At 36.9% G+C, this 14,244-nt stretch overlaps 1 long non-coding RNA gene across 3 annotated transcripts; it reads left to right on the top strand.

The window, feature by feature from the left end:
- The first annotated feature begins 5,499 nt into the window (after positions 1-5,499).
- On the top strand, positions 5,500-8,785 carry LOC106363369. 3 transcript variants are annotated; one of them, XR_007326466.1, is made up of 9 exons: positions 5,500-6,211; positions 6,301-6,675; positions 6,755-6,921; positions 7,030-7,114; positions 7,200-7,297; positions 7,375-7,492; positions 7,587-7,642; positions 7,911-8,473; positions 8,544-8,785. It is a non-coding gene; the product is annotated as an uncharacterized LOC106363369 (long non-coding RNA). The 3 variants fall into 3 exon arrangements; XR_007326465.1 differs by having other exon boundaries at positions 5,501-6,031; positions 6,278-6,675; XR_007326464.1 differs by having other exon boundaries at positions 5,507-6,675.
- Positions 8,786-14,244: the final 5,459 nt, after the last annotated feature.

The following is a 14,244-nucleotide window of genomic DNA, read 5'->3' as shown; positions in this document are numbered from 1 at the left end:
TATCACGTCTTCTTACTCCAAGCCATTGGTTTACTTTGGTTAACTATTTGACTCTCATCATCAAACCCTATAAATAGCTCTACAAGAATGGAATCAAGCTACTACACCAACAAGCTCTCTTAGTTATCTTCTCGCCAAAACCTAGAAGCCTCCTTCGAAAATATCTTGAATGTCTTCCTCTGATGTTGTTGTTGCGCAGTCAGCCCTCCCCACTCAACCTTTGAAGCTCTCCGACTTGGTAGAACTTCTCAATTCAATGTTGGTTGCCTCCTCAGCTTTTGGGATTCGCTTAACATCAAGAAATATCACGCATGATATATTCCATCTCTGTCTTTTCTATCTTTAAGAAGAAGTTTGAGTTAACTCTTCTGACTGCCTATTCAGAATTCGGTGAATCATGGATTCAATCACTACCGCCCATATTTACGTGACGGTTCGATCGTCAAAGTTGATAGGTTCTCCATGTTAAATCTAGAAGGCTCATGGTGAACATGAAAGTGTCAAAGATCTGAAGGCCATGGAAGCTCGATATCTTTCGTATCGGCCTGGCTTTGTTGAAAACCAGTGCATGTTTTCCAACTATAGTGATTGTCAACTCAAAACTTAAAGTTATGTCTTGACCCAATCTCAGTGTTTTAAAAAAAAAAAAATTCAGATTGATGACGGTAGCAGGAACTTCCGAGATGAGGAACTGCCAAAATGATTCTCATGAACATGATCAGCATCAGTTTACGGTGAGGCTTAGATCAAATTACCTTTAGGAAAGAAGATGATTATTGTTCCGCAGTGTCTCAATTTTGTTCTCTTATGTGAATTCTAAAATTCTTACTCTGCATACAAGTAATTCAATACAGAGGGTCAGAGGAAGGACTTGTGGAGAGAGCTATCTGACCTTAAATCATCTACTCCTCTCTCCAGCTCTGCTTGGCTGGTAATAGGAGACTTTAATCAGATCCTCAACGCTGGTGAGCATTACTCCATTCAGGCTTACGATACTCCTATCAGAGGCATGGATGATCTGCGTTCATTTTTGCAAACTAATGACCTCACGGACCTAAGCAGCAGAGGCACCTACTATACGTGGACCAACTGTAGACCAGAAGACCCCATTCTGAGAAAGCTTGACAGGGCAGTAGTAAACTCAGAATGGAATTCCCAGTTCCCTGAGTCTTTGGCTACCTTTGACCCCCCAGGAGACTCTGACCATTCTCCATGTCTTATCTCTCTTTCTCCGGTTCCCCACTCTGGAAAGAAGAGCTTTAAGTATTTCTCCTTTGTCTCCACCCACTCTGAATTTCTGCCTCGACTCCGGGCAGCTTGGGGAGAGTCAGTGGGAATAGGCTCAAAGCTTTTCACTCTCGGTCAAAGGCTAAAGAAAGCAAAGGACTGCTGTAAGAAGATTAACAGGGATGGGTTTGGAAACATACAACATAGAACTAAAACAGCTTTGGAGGATCTGGGAAGAGTACAAGCTGCTCTGCTTAATGCTCCAACCGAGGCTTTAGTGGCTAAAGAGTCAGCAGCAAGGGATGTCTGGACTTTCTTTGCTTCTGCTCAGGAGAATTTCTTTAAGCTCAAATCTAGAATTAGGTGGTTGCGAGAAGGAGACTCAAACACAAAGTTCTTTCATCGCGTTGTTCTGGCCAATCAGTCTTGGAACGCCATTCGTTACATCAGGGATGCTTCTGGTCTGAGAATTTATAATCAGCAGCAGATTAAAGGAATGGCAGTGGCATATTTCAAGAATTTGCTGGGCTCGGAAAGTAGGGGTATTGAGCCTATGACAGTCAACCGGATTCGGGAACTTCACCCCTTCAGGTGCTCCTTGAATTTGGCAACTGATCTTACATGGATCCCCACAGATGATGAAATTAAGGCTGCATTTTTCAAAATGCCTAAGTGTAAAGCTCCTGGGCCAGACGGTTTTCCAGCTGAATTCTTTATCGAGGCATGGGAGGTGGTTGGTGAGGACTCTATCCAAGCTGTAAAGGAATTCTTCACCTCTGGGAGACTGCTAGGAAAGTTCAATGCAACCACGGTAGCGTTGTTACCAAAGATCACAGGCGCTGACGAGCTGTCCAAGTTCAGGCCAGTCTCCTGTTGCTCTACAATCTACAAGGTGGTGGCTAGACTCTTAAAGCAACGTCTTCAGTTATTTGGTCCAGAGGTTGTTCAGTTGAATCAGGTTGGCTTTATTAAAGGCCGATTACTATGTGAAAATGTTCTTCTAGCTTCTGAGTTAGTCACAGGGTTTCATAAGAGAGGACCTGCTACTCGGGGTTGTCTTCAAATTGATTTGGTTAAGGCTTATGACAACCTCAACTGGGATTTCATGCTCAACATTCTTTCAGCTTTTGATCTACCGGAGATATTCATTAACTGGATCAAAGAATGCATCACTACAACTTTCTTCAGCATTGCGTTTAATGGTGAGCTTCTAGATTGTTTTCATGGCAAAAAGGGTTTGAGGCAAGGGGACCCTATCTCTTCCCTTCTATTTGTTTTAGCCATGGATATTCTCTCCAAGATGTTAGACAAAGGCGCTATGAATCATGTCTTTGGCCTTCACCCTCTTGGCGATGCACCTCTCATTACCCACATAAGTTTCGCAGATGATGTTCTCCTATTCTTTGATGGTACTGACCAATCTCTGCAAGGCTTATTGGCTATTCTTGAAGACTTTAACAAATGCTCGGGACTGGGAATTAATAGAAGCAAGACTGCAGTGTTCTTTGATGGAGGCGATGCTTCTAGGAACAGAACCTCTGCAGCCGCTCATGGTATCTCTCAAGGTTCCTTCCCCATTCGGTACCTAGGGGTGCCGCTGACTACTAAGAAACTGAGAAGGCAAGATTATCAACCCCTCCTGGATAAAATCCATTCTCGGTTCTCTTCTTGGACAATAAAGCATCTCTCCTTTGCAGGAAGATTGCAATTACTAAAGTCAGTGATCTATGCTACTATATCTTTTTGGGCCTCTATCTTCCTCCTTCCTAATAGGTGCCTCAAGGCACTGGAGCAAATGTGCAACAGCTTCTTATGGAAAGGGGTTCCTACAGGAGCTAGAGGAGCAAAGGTTGCTTGGGATATCGTTTGTTCTGCAACAAAATCAGGAGGCTTAGGGCTCAGGCGGTTGGGTCTCTGGAACAAGATCATGGGACTCAAACTAATATGGCTCCTTTTTGCCTCTTCTGGTTCCTTAGGGGTATCATGGGTTCGTGCACATCTCATCGGGGCTGAGAACTTCTGGAACATTGATGCTACTCGCTCGGGCAGCTGGATCTGGAAGTCGCTTTGCAAGCTAAGGCAATTGGCTCGCCCCTTTGTGATGTGTGAGATTGGCTCTGGCATGTCCGCAAATTTTTGGCACGATAACTGGACTTCCTTGGGTCCTTTGATTCATCTAACAGGCGAGTCAGGTCCGAGATTGACAGGCCTACAAGCAATGGCAGTGGTTCGAGATGCGCTGGTAGACAATCGTTGGTGGATAAGCTCATCTAGATCAAGAAATCCGACTATATGCTTTCTGAAGAACTGCCTCCCCGACCATCGGGAAGTAATATCATCAGAAGCAGATGATCGCTTCCTATGGAAAGTTGGCGACAACGCCCCTGTCGAAGGTTTCTCATCGTCCCTCATGTGGAATCATTTGTATGGACAGGAACCTGAAGTGAACTGGCACAAATCAATCTGGTTCAAGGGAAGGATTCCAAAGCATGCATTTATTTCATGATTAGTAGCTCTGGACAGATTATCAACTAGGGACAGGATGAGACAATGGGGCGTTTTGGTTTCTCCTATATGTCCTCTTTGTGGCACAGCTGATGAGTCTCGACAACATATCTTCTTTGACTGCGGGTACAGCAAGGAAGTTTGGTCCTTCTTTTACTCTACCCTCCATCTTTCTCCTCCTACCTTGATCATGGAGTTACTAAGATGGATCAAAGGCCCAACTCGCGACAACAATGTCAATCTTATTCTGAAACTTGCCTTTCAAGCCTGTGTCTACTTGGTTTGGAAGGAAAGGAACTCAAGGTTGCATTCTCAGGTTTCTCGTCCTTCAGCCTCCCTGATATTGGAGATCAAGCAGCTACTTCGAATAAAGATGGACATACTCTCCAGAGAGCAGAGGAACCTCCCTTCCACTATTACTTTTCTCTCTACTTGGCGCCGCTTGTTCGATAGCCAGTAGCTAATATCTTTTTTTTGGTAAGCAGATCGGTTTGTGATCTGAGCATTAGTGTTGTAATCCGGAGACAAATGGTTATATATATATAAAAAAAAAAAAAAAAAAATTAAATCGGTTTTTGGTAAACCATGGTGGAGGGAAGAGTAAACAACAGATGAGGAGCACTTCTGGCTACTATTTACTTCAATAAGTTAGTTGACAGCATGGCACCAACCGGTTTTGGTCATCAAGACATCAAGTGTGCCGTTCTACACTGGTGAGTTATGCATTGTAATTTTTGAATTCATGAAAAATTCCTCGCATTGAAACTTCCACGTAACCTAGACTTTGTAGATTGTGATGAACAACACTGACCTCTTTTAATAATGTGTTTCTATAGTTTGCTTTTAATTAATGTCATCTTACTTTTTAACAGGCTGATGCTTTAATGCTTCCTGATAATGGAATATGTTGCATTCACGAGTTTGAGAAGATGAATATTCAAAACAAGATGTTACAAAAAAAAAAAAAAGAATATTCAAAACAAGATGAATTTTATGGTCTCTTGCTAATTTGAGATGTTACATTTGGGGACAAAGGTTTCATGAAGCTACAGAGCACCAATCAATAGGCACTACGAAAGCTGGTATACACGTAACTTTGAATGCAAGAACACTGAACACCAGTCCGGCTGATAATCATGTGCGTGGGTGATATGATAAATCTAAGCCACCTAAGGTGAGATTATCCCCAAAGAAGAATCTAAACCGATGGATATTTGCATTTTTAGTCGTTTAAAATATTTTATGGAAGTTTTTTTCTATAGCAAATATTGCTGATCATCTTATTTTAAAAATTACCAATTTAATAATTTTAAATTGTTTATGACTGAGATACAATTAAAAGATCTAATTTATTAGTTAATTCATTTCTATTTTTCTAAATGATCCAATATATATATATATATATTCAAAAAAAAATGCTAAATAAACTACATAGGATACATGAATGATAGGAAATTGAGAACAGCCATTGCACTAAACTTAAACAGTAGGATAAGCAACAGACAGTGCATTCTTTGCTAATGAGTCAGCAGCCATGTTGTTTCCTCTATAAAGATAATTTATGAAGAAACTAAGATACAAATGCAGCAAATAAAAAAAAATCAGCAAAAGGAAAAAACCTGCGACTGGGATGATCACTTTAGATGAAAACAGGAAAATAAAAATACATATTAGTTGAAAAACAAATTATTAGTGCAACACATTACAGTAAAAGAAACTCATGAATTGCTCCAATAACTAGAAAAGCTCAAGGTCTTACCACTATTATAAAATTCTCAGAAACAAATCTATATTATAATGAGACAGTTTAGTCTCTCTCCTAAAGCTATCCACCTCAGCACTTATGGGTCCCACAAAAAAAAATGTGTTCGTGTTTTATGATTTAGTTTTCGTGTGTATTATTTATGAAATGGGTTCTTATGTTGTTTCATTTGTAGAATATCTGTGGCCCAATAATTAACAAGAAAAACCTCTAAAGCCTTTTCCGTTTTTTTTTATCTTTTCAATATAATTTTAAGGTTTCAATTGCTTCAAGTCTCTTCTGTAAATTGGAAAGTAACCCTGTCAGTTTTCATGGAGCAGTGAATCTTCCTCTACCTCTTCATCTCGCAATCTTTGATGTGTTCATTATTAATGGTTCATTTTCGATTTATACCTTAAGTCAAACACTGGAACCCTTCATCGGGGCTGGAGTTCTTTTCGATTTTCATTTTCGATTCTTATGGCTTCTGTAATGGGCAGCGACGGGGAAACGGAGGAAGATGTTTCTGCCGATCTGACTTCCGTTCTCAGTGAAGAGGTTTGTTCCAGGTTTCACGTGTTCTAGATTGTTAAGAGTTTCACGGCGTTTTCTTCTATTTATTTTGCTATGTAAATGGGTATTACTTTTCACTGCCTGCATCCGGTGAAGCTCCTGATCTGAATGATACAGTTTACTAAACTGGATGAGCTTTTGACTCAGACCCAACTCTACTCAAAAGTAAATCTCTTTTTTGCCTTTTTTTGTTGGTGGTTAAAGAACATGATTTTTTCTTAATTGAGTTAGCGTGCTTTGCTCGAATGGGATAGAAGGTGAGACCCAAAAACCCGAGCTCGAGAAGAAAGGAGGTCGTGGACGCAAAAGAAAGGAGCTCGATTGGAGATCTCAACAACTTTCTCTCCAACTTCAACGACCAGCTTCCTAATAGGCTTCCAACAAAGTTTAAATCTGTTTCACCTTTGAATTATAAATTTTTAATGGTACATCTCTTCTCTTGGTGAACACACGGGAAGCTTATTTTATTTGCAAGGCTCGGATTGTTGAGTCCTTGAGCCAAAAAACCAAAATGGCTGGTACTATATGTCTTGCACTCGCTGCAGCAAAAAAACTAAACAGATCTCCCGCATCTCTCCGCTGCAAGCCTGCAACTAATGTGTTAATCACAATGTCACCAGTGTTGTAAAGTAAGCCGAAGGGATAAATGGCTTTTTACTTCTATTTTTCTATGAAAATTTGATGCGAATGGTGTAAAACATGCGGCAGATAAGAAGAGAATAAAAGCCATAGGTAGAGTTGATGTACCTCAAGAAGCTTTCATGGCCCTCAAACTCGAAAAGGAGGTTTTGTAACACTTTTAAGTAGCTCGATAAAAAATCTATTAGATTAATGCCGCCAAGAGTGCAGGAAGAGCTGTCCTGTCTTCAAGACTGGTATGTTTCTTCGTCTCATTATCGGGCAAAGGCTCCTTTCATGCCGTTCCTGACTTCAGTATGAAACTTGATTGTGCATAAAATGACCTGTTGTGTGCATCTCACTAGGGAAACTTTGTATTGAGGTGACTCCTACTTCCAACACTGCTTTCTTGTCTGAGGAGCTTTGTATAGGATGTGGTATCTCTTGAAGGTACGTACGTAGTCTATATATATTCTTACGATGCATGTGTCACCCTTACACTAACTAAGTGAGATTTTCTGATGTGAAATCACAGAAATCCCCATTTCAAGCTATTCAGATCATCAACCTTCCAAAAGACTTGGAGAAAGATACAATCCACTGCTATAATTCCAATGGTTTTAAACTACATAGGTTAGCTAATGCCTTGTGGAATCTGTTTAACCGTTTGTTTTTTAAGGCTCTGAAATATATATATCTTGATTTTGTAGGGTTCCAGTGCCAAGACCGGGAAAAGTCCTAGGTTTGGTTGGAACAAATTGTATTGGGAAATCTACAGCTCTCCAAATCTTGGCTGGAAAAATCAAACCAAACCTTGGCAGATACAATGTAAATTAAACATTTCTTCTTGGGCATAGAACATGTCTCTTATATCATATAAGTTATATGATATAACTTATACTTTCTGCTACATATTGTGCAGAATCCTCCTGATTGGCATGAAATTTGGCTCACTTCCGTGGATCAGAGAAACTAAAGGTATGGTAGAGAGTAGAAGCCAATTAGGTCCGGTTCTGGGCACAGTCAGATGAAATATTTGACTTGACCTCTAAGTTTTAAATAACATTTGTTTTAACCTCTAATTTTTTTTAAATAGCTATTATACATAAGTCACATAGACTCCAAATTGTCAAAAAAATTATGTAAGATTAAACTAAAAATATTAAAGGCCTCATAAATCTTAGATAATATTTGTTTCTAAGGAAGCAGTCCTTTAAGCAAGTTTGATGCATCTCCTTATGTGCAGACTGCTATAGTGCTATGAAGCCACAACATGTGGATGCTATGAAAAAATTGCTAAAGGTACGCTTGGGATGGTTCTTGAGAAGCTAGAAGAAAGAGGAATGATGTCAGAGATTTGTGATGCTATGGATTTGAACCACCTCTTGGACCGTGAAGCAACCCAAGTATCTGGTGGAGAGCTACAACGTTTTTCGATTGCTGCAGTTTGCCTCAAGAAGCCAGATATATATGTGTTTAATAAACCTTCTAATTTCTTAGATGTGAGGCAAAGGCTCAGAGCTGCTGAAGTTATATGTTCGCTCCTAAAACATGACAAGTTTGGTTCTATCATCTCTTTGGTTCTTGAATACAATACGAGGTTGTTCTTTGCGGCTACGTGATTGTGGTGGAGCATGACCTCAGTGTACTTGACTACTTTCGGATATCGTTTGCTGTCTGTACGGAAAGCCGACAGCTTATGGTGTCGTGACTCTCCCCTTCTCTGTTCGAGAAGGAATCAATGTGTTCTTAGCCGGTTTTGTCCCCACTGAAAACTTTCGTTTCAGAGACGAGTCTCTGACCTTTAAGGTAAGGCTTTACTAATGGGTTCTTGTCAAGAGAGTTTGTGACTTAACTGTTAGTGTTGTTTTTTGTAAAGGTTTCTGATAAAACACAAGAGAGCGAAGGGAAAGTCAAGTCCTATGCAAGATACAAGTACCCTAACATGTGTAAGAAACTTGGAAACTTCAAGCTGGATGTAATGGAAGGAGAGTTCACAGCATCTCAGATTATTGTTATGCTTGGGGAGAACGGTACTGGGAAAACAATATTCATCCGGACGCTGGTAACTTCAGGCCAAGGATCAACAAGTTAGAGTCCACCAAGGACAGAGAGCAAAAGCTTGCAGGATCATACTACTTAGATGATTGATTGCTAGACTAAAGAGAGAGATTCAGAGGTATGCATAAATACCGTAATAAAGTGTTTTATCTTGGGATGTGCAAGTCCCTTTGATTCTTCTTATTGTTTTAATCCTAGGAGAAATAGCTTTATATGATTTGATCCCTTTGTAATAAACTATTTTCACACCTGATGCAATCTTGGTAAAAATTAACAAAAAATAACATCCTATACATAAAATAAAATCATTTAAACTAAGAACAAATGTTAAACCAAAATATAATGGAACAAAACAAGTAGTTATTAAAACCTAACTGCTTACAACTACAACCAAGACGGATCCTATCATGCTACCACAGATCATACTGTCACCACCAGAATCCAACCATCCATTATCCGGGTTTGTTATGTAATAACAATAAATAAAAGCTAAGGACCAGAATTGTCTGTGAGGATGGAAGGTTGATGTAAGCAAATCTCTCATCAATCACGCTTAAAAACTATTTTCATTTTTCAATCTCACAAACATAAAACCTTAAATACCGACAGCAAGCGAAGAAATTGTATCGACTTTCCCGACAACGAAAAAAATAGGAGTTGACGACCTAACAATTTACTCAGAATCAGACAAAACTTTATATCCAAGGCTCAGTTCTTTTGAAGCCCAAACATTTTAAAATTTAATTTTTACTTAATTATTATATTGGGCTATAAAACTATACCAAATTCAATTTGTTGATCCACCTATTTTAGATTTTTTCCACCACAAATCATTTTTTTTTTAAAGTCGAGTAAAAATTCAAAAAAATAAATAATTTTGTAACTATATAATTTTCTAAATTTATTTAAAAAAGAGTTTCTTACAATTCTATATTTTTGAAATTAATTTTGGGTAATATAAGAACAAAAATTAATTTATTGTTCGTATAAATTGTTAAAATTTTAAATCCAAATTCTATATCTTTTTCATTACACAATTTTATCTATATACTAACAAGTACTTAAGTAAATACTAACCAACTTCATAAACCTCAACTTTTGAATATGAAATCGCTAATAACGCTAATGGTCGATCAAATCATTACGAAGATAAGATATGAAAATATCAACATATTTGAATTCGCCGGTCATTCTTATATCAACGTAATCATGATATGTGACTCAGAAGTTGTCTCATCGTACACAAAATTATACAACTCATCAATAAGGTACCCGGCCCCGTGCTTGCGCGGGGGCTATGCTCCTAGTGTTACTAAAGGAGGACAAAACTCATTGTACGCAACCAAATACCACAAATGCACCACATTTGAAACAAAAAAAATGATGATAAATGAAGATACCAAACTAAGAGAAGATGACACCATCAACCGCATAATCATTATGTGAAAACAACACCACATCAAATAAATCACACCATGTAAACTACTCTGCCAATACAACAAATACATAACATCAACCACAAAAAAAGAAGTAGCACAGTTCATTAGTACACCACAACCCTATTATAATACAAATTTTAGAAAATTAATGACCACAAAAAATACAAACTTCACAAACAAAGCATCAGATGAACACATTAAGATAGAGCAACACCAACGTTCACGACCCCAAACCTCTGCCACTAGTAACAATAAGACAGCAAAATTTGGACTTTTGTGTAAACTCAGAGCCGGTCTTGGAGGGAAGCCAATGAAGCTTGTGCTTCCAGCCACAAAATATTATCATCCTAAACGGCCACATTTGAACAGAAAGTTCTTAGTAGCCCAGCGGTTGGGTGGTTGTTGTAACCTGTTACAGGTTGCGGGTTCGAGGGACTTCAGCCACATTTTTTAAATTGGCTTCTAGCCATATAATAACTAGGACCGGCTCTGTGTAAACTTAATATACTTTACCAGAAAAACATATTAATCGTCTTTACTAATGCATTAAAGTGCTTCTGCTAATCTCTGGAACTAAAGCAACTGTTGAGTCTAGTCCAAGCTTTTTCTATTTTGTTCTGTGAGACGCAAATGTGGCTACCAAGAAAGAAGTAAGATGCGCTCTCATATTCTGCAGATCATATCATATTACCACAGAACCTCCATGAACGAGACTCCTGGCTAGTAATCAATGAAAATTCAGCAATCTATATATATATATATATAATAATAAAGGAGCAGCTTTTCTTCAGAGGACGCGCGCCACGTCAGCAACTAACTCAGAAAGGAATGAAAACATTTTGTTTTCGTCATTTACTTTACAAATTAGACATCACATTACAGATTATTAGAAATCCGTTAGCTGAAAGATCGTATTTTCTCAGGCGACTGCTTTACAAGGTAGCTTCTTATTCCAAATTTAAAAGCTGCTACATATATTTATTTGAATTCATAGTTGCTAGCATTTCAAATATATTTTTCAACAGATGTTGTTAGAAAAATTAGGGGGAATTGAACAACTTACAATGAAGAGAGTCTGAGTACACAAAGCATGATGATCACCCTAATCATTGATATATGACTACTTATATTTATTTATTAAGCATACATAAGGTTGGGTTGTCAACATGTCTTAAACTTTACCACAATGTTTTCTCAGGAGCTCTGATGTGCCTAAGTGTTTGACGGCTTAGCTAAGCTCCTTGATGAGAATTTGCTGAGTAGAGACGAAGAACCCGAGGTTGTGGTTGCAACTAACATCAACCATAAATTAGTAGGCGGTAATACATTACCTTCCTGTTTTAAACAAGTTTTTGGTTGTCTTAAAATGTTAACTAGATTTTGACCCGCGCTTTTTAAGCGCGGGTTTTTTGAATTATAAACAAAGTTAGAAATGAATTAATATTTTGAGACTGTTGTACATTATTATATTACAAGATTCTATTATATCGAAGAATAGTTTTTTAAAAAAATTATATAATTTATGGATTAGTTTATTTGAGATTTGTATATACATTATTATGTAACTTTTTCTTAGGCCTGGGCATTTTACCGAAGCAGAAAAATCAAACCAAAACCGACCCAAAATACAGATGCAGTTGAGGTCTGAGTCCATGGCAAAATACCTATCCATTATTTTTTTGGACATGCGGGTCTTTGTTTGAGTTCGGATCCTATCCGAGACCAGATCAGATATGTAAAGTACCAGAAATATTTTGTGTATGTTATCTATTTTTGGATATTTCGGATATGTTTTGGCATTACAAATAAGGTTTTTGGTTATAGTTTGGGGTTCAGGGTAAAATTAAAAAATTTTAAAATTAAATTTTGGGTCGGTAAAATTTTGGCTATTTTTATTTTCTTCGGTTAGATTACGGGTAAAATTTTGAATCTTTTGGGTAATTGAATATTTTAAGGTATTTGTTTGGCTTTTCGAGTATTTTTTGTGGCTTATGTATTTTTTTCAATGTTTTCGGGTACTTCGAGTCTTTTTGGGTCCTAAATACCTGAACCAATTTAGACCTGTTATGTTTCCAAAAATTATTATTTTTTACAGATATTTGAATTATGAACCCAAACCAAGCCACACCTGAAAGGAACCGAACCTAATCCGAAAAAAAAAAAAATTTCAAATACCTAGTTATTATGTTCAAATGTCTAGGACCGAAGCACCCGGATCCGAAGACCCAATTGCCCATGTTTACTCTCTCTTATTATATTTTATCTACATTTTATAAGAGTAAAATTTGTTGTGTTGGTGAGATTTAAGTTTTGTTATAGATTTTTGGATAGTTTAATAGGATATATTTTTAGAATTTTCAATAGCTTTTAAACTTATCTTTAATAACAAATTCTATTATAAATACTCCTTATACAAATTTAATTAAAGTAATATATAATTTTATTTTTAACAGAGCGTTTGCTAAAGTTTTTTTTTATCAAATTTGGTTTTGTAAATATTTAAAACTATATAATGTTAAATGAAATGGTATAATATGTTGTATAATATATGCTAACTCGTTTTAATAATTGATATCTAAATGTTATAGGTCCATTATTGAACATAAGGTATGGTGTATAACGTTATTGTATAACAACCATAACGTTAGATGATACAATTTTTTTGGAGAATAAATGTATCACATGCATGAGGTGAATAATTTTTTATTTTTTTGGATCCGGTTTTAGTATCTACAAAGGCATAATCGTTTTTAGCAATATAGATAAGTGATAAACATTTTAGTATCTAGAAAAGTATATTCCTTTTTAAAAATATTAATCACGTGAGTTTAGTCAACTTTAGCATAATATCTAAACTAATTATATTTCCAAAATCATGTATCATACTAATTCAAAATTCTAGTCCGTGACACCTTAATAAGTCATCATATAAATCTTAATAGGTTAGTTTAAGGATTTATCACTAAAATATTGGTCTATAGATTGAGTTATAGGGTTTGGTTTAGGATAATTAGCGATATGGACGAAAAATATCTTAATGTGTACATATGCTATGATATATGAAATACATGGTTCCGTAAATAGGTTGATGCTCTTATAAATTGATGAAGAGATCTAGATTGGCAGATACATGACTACTTAGAACTTTATTGGGTGAAAACGGTCACATTTTTATTATGAAATTAATGAGAAAGGTTTAGAGATTGGTCCCGTTTCAAATTATATGGCATAATGTAATGTTTTTAATTTACCGAATGATGTTGTGTTCAGGCCAGTATAATAAAATTTAATGTTCTCGGTGAGAACAGGCGACGAGTAGCTAATGCCAAAACCCAATAATAATTACAAGATGAGTAAAACAGGTAAACTCCACGGACATAGATATTAAACAAACTACTGAAACTGAACCACATAAGAGTATGTTAACACCTACTCTCTCACAACAAACACATCCAAATTCCTAGGCGTGAAGATTATAAACGATCCTACGCATCTGATATTTTCTGCCTAGGAATTCCTCAATTTTTTAGTAATGGTTAAGAGATGATGATAACATGGGGCCGTCTGGTTGACTTAACACTAGAGGTTTGAAAGAATTTCCGAGCAACTCTCAACCAGCATCCAGATTTTTTTTTTAAAAAAAACAGATTTGAGGAATTCTTACGCTGAAAATATTTTTCCTGAAACAAACGCAACATACAAATATATAATAACACCCGCGCGAAGTGCGGACAAACCACTAGTATTTAGTAAAAAACATGATTAAGATGTGTTTGTCAGTTCCTCGTTAGTAAGTGTGTAAAGATTTTATAGAATGTAAATTATCTATTGAAAAGAAATAAAAATCTCTTTTCTCAACAATGCCTAGAAGTTGTAACACAAACCTTTGTCATTAAACTGAGTCACAACCGAGAGTTGAGGATTGAACGGGAAACCCTTCTCTGGTTTGGTCCCCGAACTTGGCAGTCTTTTTGTGATTCGATCACTAGAGACTGATTATTGGCCGGACAAAAATATTAAGTTTGAAAGTTCAGAGACACACAAATATGAACCGTACACAAGTCTTCAAGAACACTTTCT

The sequence above is a fragment of the Brassica napus genome, chromosome C7 (assembly GCF_020379485.1).
Source record: "Brassica napus cultivar Da-Ae chromosome C7, Da-Ae, whole genome shotgun sequence".
NCBI lineage: Eukaryota > Viridiplantae > Streptophyta > Magnoliopsida > Brassicales > Brassicaceae > Brassica > Brassica napus.
The sequence above is the reverse complement of the archived record's forward strand: the minus strand, read 5'-3'. Positions and strand labels throughout refer to the sequence as shown.